Consider the following 12,085-nt stretch of genomic DNA (forward strand, 5'->3'; position numbering starts at 1 on the left):
ACTAACTAGTCTGTATTCAGAGGGGACGTGTACTAACTAGTCAGTATTCAGAGGGGACGTGTACTAACTAGTCTGTATTCAGAGGGGACGTGTACTAACTAGTCAGTATTCAGAGGGGACGTGTACTAACTAGTCTGTATTCAGAGGGGAAGTGCACAAACTAGTCAGTATTCAGAGGGGAAGTGCACAAACTAGTCTGTATTCAGAGGGGACGTGTACTAACTAGTCAGTATTCAGAGAGGACGTGTACTAACTAGTCAGTATTCAGAGGGGACATGTACTAACTAGTCTGTATTCAGAGGGGACATGTACTAACTAGTCTGTATTCAGAGGGGACGTGTACTAACTAGTCTGTATTCAGAGGGGACGTGTACTAACTAGTCTGTATTCAGAGGGGACGTGTACTAACTAGTCTGTATTCAGAGGGGACGTGTACTAACTAGTCTGTATTCAGAGGGGACGTGTACTAACTAGTCAGTATTCAGAGGGGACGTGTACTAACTAGTCTGCATTCAGAGGGGACGTGTACTAACTAGTCAGTATTCAGAGGGGACGTGTACTAACTAGTCTGTATTCAGAGGGGAAGTGCACAAACTAGTCAGTATTCAGAGGGGAAGTGCACAAACTAGTCTGTATTCAGAGGGGACGTGTACTAACTAGTCTGTATTCAGAGGGGACGTGTACTAACTAGTCTGTATTCAGAGGGGACGTGTACTAACTAGTCTGTATTCAGAGGGGACGTGTACTAACTAGTCAGTATTCAGAGGGGACGTGTACTAACTAGTCTGTATTCAGAGGGGACGTGTACTAACTAGTCTGTATTCAGAGGGGACGTGTACTAACTAGTCTGTATTCAGAGGGGACGTGTACTAACTAGTCAGTATTCAGAGGGGACGTGTACTAACTAGTCAGTATTCAGAGGGGACGTGTACTAACTAGTCTGTATTCAGAGGGGAAGTGCACTAACTAGTCAGTATTCAGAGGGGAAGTGCACAAACTAGTCTGTATTCAGAGGGGACGTGTACTAACTAGTCTGTATTCAGAGGGGACGTGTACTAACTAGTCTGTATTCAGAGGGGACGTGTACTAACTAGTCTGTATTCAGAGGGGAAGTGCACAAACTAGTCTGTATTCAGAGGGGAAGTGCACAAACTAGTGTGTATTCAGAGGGGACGTGTACTAACTAGTCTGCATTCAGAGGGGACGTGTACTAACTAGTCTGTATTCAGAGGGGACGTGTACTAACTAGTCTGTATTCAGAGGGGACGTGTACTAACGAGTCTGTATTCAGAGGGGACGTGTACTAACTAGTCTGTATTCAGAGGGGACGTGTACTAACTAGTCTGTATTCAGAGGGGACGTGTACTAACTAGTCTGTATTCAGAGGGGACGTGTACTAACTAGTCAGTATTCAGAGGGGAAGTGCACAAACTAGTCTGTATTCAGAGGGGACGTGTAATAAGTCGTCTTTATTCAGAGGGGAAGTGTCCAAACTTGTCAGTATTCTAGGGGAATATGTACTAAGTAGTCTGTATTCAGAGGAGAAGTGTACTAACTATTCTGTATTCAGAGGGGAAGTGTACTAACTATTCTGTATTCAGAGGGGAAGTGTACTAACTATTCTGTATTCGGAGGGGAAGTGTACTAACTATTCTGTATTCAGAGGGGAAGTGTACTAACTATTCTGTATTCGGAGGGGAAGTGTACTAACTATTCTGTATTCGGAGGGGAAGTGTACTAACTATTCTGTATGCAGCGAAGCTTAATTTGTATTCTAAAGGAAGGGAAGGCTCTGGCAAGGGCCACATGTGTGTGTGTGTGTTGTGTGTGTGTTGTGTCTGTGCGTGTGTGTGTTGTGTCTGTGCGTGTGTGTGTTGTGTCTGTGTGTGTGCGTGTGTGTGTGAGATACAGCTCCATTTCCTTTCAGTTCTGCTGTGGTTGATCGGATCAGGCTAACCCACTCCACTCCACTCAGTTTAGCTGGAGCCCAAATCCCACAGCCAGGTAGCTAACCGAACAGTTCTGTGAAATCCTATTTCAATTTCACAACTTTCCTGGATAGACCAGGAGAAAGAAACACACACACTGTTGCCAACCTGGCCTTCACCCCCCCCCCCCCCCCCACCCACCCCACCCACCCCCACCCCACCCCCCTCCACAGAAAAAGCCTACCTGATAGACTGAGATTATATTTATATAATATAAGCACACGAGTGCAAACATAATCACTAACACATATATGAATTTGTACATGCCCTCTGACATAACACACACACACACACACACACACGTGCGCACCACTTGCAGTGCTGACACAAAGCCCATAATAAGAGCCAGACGTTGGCAGACCACACAACCCTGAGTTGTGGTGAAAACAAAGGCTATTCATATCCCTCCACTCGGAATGAACGCTCTCTCTCCATTCCCTCTCTCGCCTTTCCCTCTCTCCATTCCTCTCTCTATCCCACATTCTCGCTCTCCTTCCTGCTAGGCGGCAGGTAGCCTACCAGTTGGGCCAGTAAACGAAAGGTTGCTGGTTCCAATCCCAGAGCCAACTAGGTAAAAAAAAATACTTTGATGTGCCCTTGAGCAAGGCACTGAACCCTAATTGTGCCTGTAAGTTCCTCTGCATAAGACCGTCTACTAACATGTAAATATTCTCTTTCACTCTCTATCTCCTACTTACATCTATTGGAGGTATAATCTGTGTCCACAATGTTTTTTTATTTCTTGTGGCTTGTGTGATTTCTAATCATCTTTATTAGCACAAAGTTATTTTTACGGTGAGGCCCTCGTTTTTAACGTGGGCACACTGTTCTCATTGTTGAGAGAGAGGGGGGGAGAGAGAGAGAAGGAGGGAGGGAGGGGGAGGGGAGAGAGCGGGAGAGGGAGTGAGAGAGGAGAACACTGAGCTGGGATAAGAAGGAGAGAAGGAGAGGGAGAAGGAGGGAGAGGCGGCCCACTGATAACACAATGCATGATGGGAAAGGGATGCTGCCACCCAGTCCAGTGCCAGGACACGTGTTAGATAGCAGGTCTTATTGGCCTGTGCTCCTCATGGACCTTAGCCACGGCACCTGTGTTTGTGTGTGTGTGTGTGTGTGTGTGTGTTTGTGTGTGTGTGTCTGGGGGTCTGAGCTGAAGCCCACTGTTAACACTGTAACCGGCCCATAATGCATCACCAGGTGCACAGGCCCTCTGTGATTGGACGTCCCGGGCAGAGACAGTGTCAGTTGTTCTGATTGGCTAAGCCCGGACCCAAAATGCTACGTGTTGGCACTGGGCACATGGGCTGGTCCAATTGGCTGCTTGCTCGTTTACTGGTGTGTGTGTGTTGTGTTGTGTTGTGTTGTGTTGTGTTGTGTTGTGTTGTGTTGTGTTGTGTTGTGTTGTGTTGTGTTGTGTTGTGTTGTGTTGTGTTGTGTTGTGTTGTGTTGTGTTTGTGTGTGTGTGTGTGTGTGTGTGTGTGTGTGTGTGTGTGTGTGTGTGTGTGTGTGTGTGTGTGGATGCTACTAGGCCTGGTGAAAGATGGTGTTCTGCAGTTGGATGGAGAAAGCCCAGTTACAGAATAAGGATATTGAAGGGTGGCTGAATGATCGCAACAGGAAAACATTTCTCATCCTTCTATTGGGGAACACATGGAAACCTTGTCATTACACATTAGAATAAAGGTGAAGCAACACCATGCTCTCCACCTGTCAAGGGAGGGACAACACAGACCCCAAAATACACTGTCTCCCTTTGTACTGAACCAATCCCCCTTCGGTTCTGTCCCAAATGTATCTCCTCTTATCAATGTTCATCCCTGAGCCATGTATGAATGATATATTGTACTGTATATACAGAACATATGCTAGGTCCATATGGCCAGCCCTGAGCGGAAATATCTCAAAGCACAGGCTAATTAACATTTTAGAGGGAAGAGACCAAGGCGTTGGAAACGGAGGCCTCGTCCCAAATGGAACCCTACTCCCTTTAAGGTGCACTACTTCTGACCAGGACCCCAATGGACCCCGGTCAAATGTAGTGCACTATAAAGGGAACAGGGTGCCACTTGGGACGCAAACAGAGTCTCTGACCTGTTTGGAAGTGGATCACCAACACCAACCCAATGCAAATGTGTTAATTGAGACATTTCTTTGAACCATCTGATATGAAAGACGTGAGATGGATATAGGATGGATGATCCAGTTGGTTAAATAAATCGCCACCCGGCTTCGTGTAACTGACAAAAGAGAGATTCTTTGTGGGATGTATTGTGGACCATATGGCCCAACTGGAGGTGAGATCTCCAAAACCCTGTACTGGAACACACTAATAACCACAGTCACACACACACACACACACACACACACACACACACACACACACACACACACACACACACACACACACACACACACACACACACAATCTCTCTCTCTCACACACACACACACACACAATCTCTCTCACACAAACACACACAATCTCTCTCACACACACACACACACACACACACACACACCTCCATTGAGCCTTTGGATTGACCCTCAGATAGTTCAGTTTAAAAGTGAATTATTGGAACCGTATCAATAATCACACAAATGGCCACACACACATACACACACACACACACACACACACACACGTGCCCATGCACACACAGCCACAAACCCACACATCCTCTTCCACGTTCACACACAGCACAGTACACACCACACCTGATAGTTCATGCTGTTCTCCCAAACCAGTTATTCTGGCTGCAGAACTGTCATCACAACTATCCAGCCGTTGTCAGTTTCTCTCTTTAACAACCAGTAATTATTATCAGCATTAGTGTTTTTAGTTATTATTATGAATTTGGTGGCCGGGATATGCCAATGCCAAATAAACACACACAGAGCCATACATGCGTGCGCACACACACACACACAGCCGTATGCATAGACACCAATAAACCAAGGAAGCCAACCTGCATGAGATGGCAAGCACATCAAAGGCTGGGCCGAAACCGGTCTGTTCCAGTGTGTGTGTTTGTGTGTGTGTGTGTGTGTGGGGGGGGGGGGGGGTGTATGAAAGGCATGTGAATCCCTGCCAGAGCCACCTCAGGGAGAAAACGTTGAAAAAATTTGATTTTTCACACCGCTATCTCAGGGGGGTGAGGAGGGAGGTAGGGAGGAGGAGGGAGGAAGGGAGGAGGAGGGAGGAAGGGAGGTGGGAGGAAGGGAGGAGGGAGTAAGGAAGGAGGAGGAGTGAGGAAGGGAGGAGGAGGGAGGAAGGGAGGGAGGAGGAGGGAGGAGGAGGGAGGGATGAGGACAAAAGAAAAACAGAGAAAGAGGAGGGAGGAGGGGGTGAGTATTGTGTGTGTGTGTGTGTGTGTGTGTGTGTGTGTGTGTGTGTGTGTGTGTGTGTGTGTGTGTGTGTGTGTGTGTGGTTCTGGAATGGATATGGGGCCTGTGCTAATTATTTCAGTTCACTTTTAGGGGGTTTAACATTAGTTTAATGGGTTCAGATGTTGAAGCCAAGACAGAGTGCTGCTGAATGTTGTTTTCTGCTTAATAGCATAGCAGGTTTACACAACAGTAAACTGTGGTTAGAGCAATATGTAGTACACACATTCTGTAGGTGTGTAGAAACTCCTTTAGAAAATACCTGACTTCACTTCAGTGTCAATTCATTATGTGTGTGTGTGTGTGTGTGTGTGTGTGTGTGTGTGTGTGTGTGTGTGTGTACACGTTTACTATACTTGTGAGTACCAGAAGTCCTCAAAAGAATAGTAAACCACCTACATTTCTGAGAAGTGAGGACATTTTGCCAGTCGTCACTTGTAAAAAAAAATTGGGTTAGGAGTAAGAATTAGGGTTAGTGGTTAGGTTCAGGGTTAGGGTTAGGAGTTAAGGTTAGGTTTAGGGGATAAGGTTAACGTTTTGAATGGGAATCAATTGTTGGTCCACACAAGTATAGTAAGACATAGCTGTGTGTGTGTGTGTGTGTGTGTGTGTGTGTGTGTGTGTGTGTGTGTGTGTGTGTGTGTGTGTGTGTGTGTGTGTGTGTGTGTGTGTGTGTGTGTGTGTGTGTGTGTGTGTGCATACGTGGACGTGTGTTGTGTGGCCACGACAAGTACCATTACCCATAACAAATGTGAGTGGTGTGGGTGACTGACAGTATGTGGGTGGCTGAATGAATAAAGCATTGACAATGGAGGCCAGCATTTACCCTGACTAACTGACTGACTGACATAGAGTAGAAAATCCCTCGCATCCTAAGAGTTCAAGGCAGACAGGACAGGGTGAACAAGTTCATACAGAACTGCATGGCAGCAGGACAGACTTACTGTACACCGCCACGCCCCAGAGACGCACTATAAACCTGGCATGGTGACAAATATTGACAAGACAGGTAGCTAGGTGTAGGGTGAAGTTCCCCCGACCTAGACGCTGATCTTAGATCAGTTTAGCGTTTCCGCCACTAATGGTTAAGGTTAGGATTGGGGGAGAGAAAGCTGATCCTACATTTCTCCCACGGAACAAATAGCTAACTTCTAGCACAGGGCTGTATTGTATCAATAAAGATGCATTGTATTTATACTAGGTCTGTATTGAGTACCACAGTATGAGTCATAATAGCCATCAAACCTGGCTACATTTCTTTAAATGGGCATTTCTGTGAACCGTCTTGTGCAAAATGACACAATAACTGTTAGCAAAGGTGTCAGCTAGAGATGACGAGCTGGAGTTTACAGGGATTGGTAGTTTTCCTTGATGTCGACTTTGATGCTAATTAGCATTTTCTAATCGGAGAGTAAATAGAGACGAATATATTGATAAAAGTCACCTTGTCCGAGAGAGATTTACATGGTTATCAAAATGTCACGCCAGGGTAAGCCTACACGAAACACAGCCCTTATTTGAAGTGTTTATAAAATCTCTTATGGGAAAAATGTATGGTGGAAAAAGGATTGGAACCTTTTCCCTGTTCGACCGCTAAGTTTAATGGGTATTGTGACACCTCTAATGTGGGGCTCTATTGTATCAATAAAGATATATTGTATCTATACCGGGGCTGTATTGTATCAATACAGATATATTGTATCTATACCAGGGCTGTATTGTATCAATACAGATATATTGTATTTACACCAGGGCTGTATTGTATCAATAAGGATATATTGTATCTATACCAGGGCTGTATTGTATCAATACAGATATATTGTATTTACACCAGGGCTGTATTGTATCAATAAGGATATATTGTATTTATACCAGGGCTGTATTGTATCAATAAAGATATATTGAATTTATACCAGGGCTGTATTGTATCAATACAGATATATTGTATTTACACCAGGGCTGTATTGTATCAATAAAGATATATTGTATTTATACCAGGGCTGTATTGTATCAATAAAGATATATTGTATTTATACCAGGGCTGTATTGTATCAATACAGATATATTGTATCTATACCAGGGCTGTATAGTTTCAATACAGATATATTGTATTTACACCAGGGCTGTATTGTATCAATAAGGATATATTGTATCTATACCAGGGCTGTATTGTATCAATACAGATATATTGTATTTACACCAGGGCTGTATTGTATCAATAAGGATATATTGTATTTATACCAGGGCTGTATTGTATCAATAAAGATATATTGTATTTATACCAGGGCTGTATTGTATCAATAAAGATATATTGTATTTATACCAGGGCTGTATTGTATCAATACAGATATATTGTATTGTATCAATACAGATATATTGTATTTATACCAGGGTTGTATTGTATCAAAAAGGATATATTGGATTTATACCAGGGCTGTATTGTATCAATAAAGATATATTGTATTTATACCAGGGCTGTATTGTATCAATAAGGATATATTGTATTTATACCAGGGCTCTATAGTATCAATAAAGATATATTGTATTTATACCAGGGCTCTATAGTATCAATAAAGATATATTGTATTTATACCAGGGCTGTAATGTATCAATTAGGATATATTGTATTTATACCGGGGCTGTATTGTATCAATACAGATATATTGTATCTATACCAGGGCTGTATTGTATCAATACAGATATATTGTATTTACACCAGGGCTGTATTGTATCAATAAGGATATATTGTATCTATACCAGGGCTGTATTGTATCAATACAGATATATTGTATTTACACCAGGGCTGTATTGTATCAATAAGGATATATTGTATTTATACCAGGGCTGTATTGTGTCAATAAGGATATATTGTATTTATACCAGGGCTGTATTGTATCAATAAGGATAAATTGTATTTATACCAGGGCTGTATTTTATCAATACAGATATATTGTATTTATACCAGGGCTGTATTGTATTAATACAGATATATTGTATTTATACCAGGGCTGTATTGTATCAATAAGGATTTATTGTATTTATACCAGGCTGTATTGTATCAATAAGGATATATTGTATTTATACCAGGGCTGTATTGTATCAATACGGATATATTGTATTTATACCAGGGCTGTATTGTATCAATAAGGATTTATTGTATTTATACCAGGCTGTATTGTAACAATAAGGATTTATTGCATTTATACCAGGGCTGTATTGTATCAATAAGGATGTATTGTATTTATACCAGGCTGTATTGTAACAATAAGGATTTATTGTATTTATACCAGGGCTGTATTGTATCAATAAGGATGTATTGTATTTATACCAGGCTGTATTGTAACAATAAGGATTTATTGTATTTATACCAGGGCTCTATAGTATCAATAAAGATATATTGTATTTATACCAGGCTGTATTGTATCAATAAAGATATATTGTAGCTGTGTTTCCTCCCAGGAAGCTGTTCCTTTCTTTCTGTCCTTGTTCCCTTCACATGTCTCCAACTCCAACAAAACCGTGCATAACCCACTATACTGTATCTCCAGCACCATGTAGTGAGGGAGATCCATATAGGCCAACACTATATATTTAGTTACACAGTAGTGAGGGAGATCCCTATAGGCCAACACTATATATTTAGTTACACAGTTGTGAGGGAGATCCCTATAGGCCAACACTATACATTTAGTTACACAGTAGTGAGGGAGATCCCTATAGGCCAACACTATATATTTAGTTACACAGTAGTGAGGGAGATCCCTATAGGCCAACACTATACATTTAGTTACACAGTAGTGAGGGAGATCCCTATAGGCCAACACTATATATTTAGTTACACAGTAGTGAGGGAGATCCCTATAGGCCAACACTATACATTTAGTTACACAGTAGTGAGGGAGATCCCTATAGGCCAACACTATATATTTAGTTACACAGTAGTGAGGGAGATCCCTATAGGCCAACACTATATATTTAGTTACACAGTAGTGAGGGAGATCCCTATAGGCCAACACTATATATTTAGTTACACAGTAGTGAGGGAGATCCCTATAGGCCAACACTATACATTTAGTTACACAGTAGTGAGGGAGATCCCTATAGGCCAACACTATATATTTAGTTACACAGTAGTGAGGGAGATCCCTATAGGCCAACACTATACATTTAGTTACACAGTAGTGAGGGAGATCCCTATAGGCCAACACTATACATTTAGTTACACAGTAGTGAGGGAGATCCCTATAGGCCAACACTATATATTTAGTTACACAGTAGTGAGGGAGATCCCTATAGGCCAACACTATATATTTAGTTACACAGTAGTGAGGGAGATCCCTATAGGCCAACACTATACATTTAGTTACACAGTAGTGAGGGAGATTCCTATAGGCCAACACTATATATTTAGTTACACAGTAGTGAGGGAGATCCCTATAGGCCAACACTATGCATTTAGTTACACAGTAGTGAGGGAGATCCCTATAGGCCAACACTATACATTTAGTTACACAGTAGAAGGGTGGTATTAATGTATGTAACACAATAACTGTGTCCCTACATGTCTGTCTTTACCGAGATACTCTCACTAGTGAAACCACATTCTCTAACAACGTGAAACCACACTGTGGTAACTTACTAGTGAAACCACACTCTCTAACAACGTGAAACCACACTGTGGTAACTTACTAGTGAAACCACACTCTCTAACAACGTGAAACCACACTGTGGTAACTTACTAGTGAAACCACACTCTCTAACAACGTGAAACCACACTGTGGTAACTTACTAGTGAAACCACACTCTCTAACAACGTGAAACCACACTGTGGTAACTTACTAGTGAAACCACACTCTCTAACAACGTGAAACCACACTGTGGTAACTTACTAGTGAAACCACACTCTCTAACAACGTGAAACCACACTGTGGTAACTTACTAGTGAAACCACACTCTCTAACAACGTGAAACCACACTGTGGTATGTGCACTCAACAATAATGTTTCTCCTGGTTACAATAACCTCATTGTTTCCCACAATAGGCTGATCTTGGGGAGTAATTTGCTTCTGAGCTCTAACACAGGGAGAGTTACCACAACGCATTAGATTACAAAACACAAGCGTTTCAATGGGGCATATAATGGTAACACACATTTCAATGGGTCATATAATGGTAACACACGTTTCAATGGGGCATATAATGGTAACACACATTTCAATGGGGCATATAATGGTAACACACGTTTCAATGGGGCATATAATGGTAACACACATTTCAATGGGGCATATAATGGTAACACACGGTAAGCCCATAGAAATAGAATCCAGATATTCAAATCAGTCAAATGTCATGGTGATGATGTGATGTCAAGGTTTACACCCCCTTGCCAACTCACCAATTACAATACTGCACTTGACAGACGAGGCAGCTCAAAGTCCAAATCGGAGACTAATAATAACCACAATATAGACTACAGGAAAGCTAGTCAATGCTGTTAATGATGTTTTGTGTTGTATTATCGTGCTCATTGATGCATGAACTAACCATTTGTTAGGATCAACTTTTCTATCTCTCAGGAACTTATTTTCACATCCCTGGCCTGCAAGAGCAGGGTTTCCCAAACTCTGTCATCGGAACCCCAAGGGTGCACTTTTGGGGTCTCGAGGATCGAGTTTGAGAAATGCTGCTCTACAGTATTTACTAAGTTGCCTATAACATAGGGCTGGCACAATTACCATATGGTTATGGATGAAGACCCTCATGAAAGTAAAATAACCGTCATAACCGTTTTTTTAAATAAAACGTTTTGTGTGGAACGAACAGCTGACTGAAGACGGGAAGGCCGGGCATTCATGCAGATGAGTCTGTTTTGGGCTTAACACGGACTCTTAACAACATGATGAAACTTTGTTGCTCCTTGCTGAAACAAGCCAACTAGTCTTCGGTTGCCTAGGCAACGACCTCCACAATGCAGCAGCAGCACATAGAAACAGAATGAATAGAAGAGGCTTGGAACCTCTAACACTGGCAATTTGACTGTTAAACTCATGGGTACACTCAATGATTTCTATGGTAATGTAGACTGTTCATTCAAATGATGTTAACTGATGTGGCTGATGCAATGGAGTGTATTTTTTGTAATTTCAGTTGAGTTGAATCAACAAATCACACCGCATATTTTAGCACAGATATTTACTTCCTGTTTTTCTCCTATTTGCTCCTATGGGGCTACTTGAACGGTTATTACGGTGACAACGGTCATTTGGCTAGCCAATTACCATCATCCAAAATGCCATGACTGTCACAGCCCTACAGTATAACCTGTTAATGGATCATATTATGTTGGTATGTTTGAGAGTCAGTGATGTGAGATTCCATGTGTGCAGATAAGAGCCAGTCAGACTGACGGTCTGTGTAGACTGAATAATGATTGGTGCTGTACGGCCAAATCACATCAGACACACACACCCTATCAAGTAGTACATTTCAGAGGTGGGTGTTTGCCTCAGAAAGCAGGCTTCAAGAGAAGGCCTAGGACTACACCAATATAACTCCTAATGAAACTGGAGTGTAGGTTACAGTATATTATTACTGATGCTGCCTGAATAATACACATAAAATATTTTTTTTTTTATTAATGGTAACTATGGACTTAAAATATATTATTATTAGTGACCTCTTGAATAATAATGACTTTTCTATATACACTGAG

At 42.0% G+C, this 12,085-nt stretch overlaps 1 protein-coding gene across 11 annotated transcripts in view; it reads right to left on the reverse strand.

Annotated features, from left to right (window-relative positions):
• Nucleotides 1-12,085, reverse strand: part of LOC115177605 (nuclear factor 1 X-type) — a 145,231-nt gene that overhangs the window by 130,972 nt on the left and 2,174 nt on the right. The gene's annotated exons all lie outside the window — the stretch shown is intronic.

This window comes from Salmo trutta, chromosome 38 (genome assembly GCF_901001165.1).
Source record: "Salmo trutta chromosome 38, fSalTru1.1, whole genome shotgun sequence".
Classification (NCBI taxonomy): Eukaryota; Metazoa; Chordata; class Actinopteri; order Salmoniformes; family Salmonidae; genus Salmo; species Salmo trutta.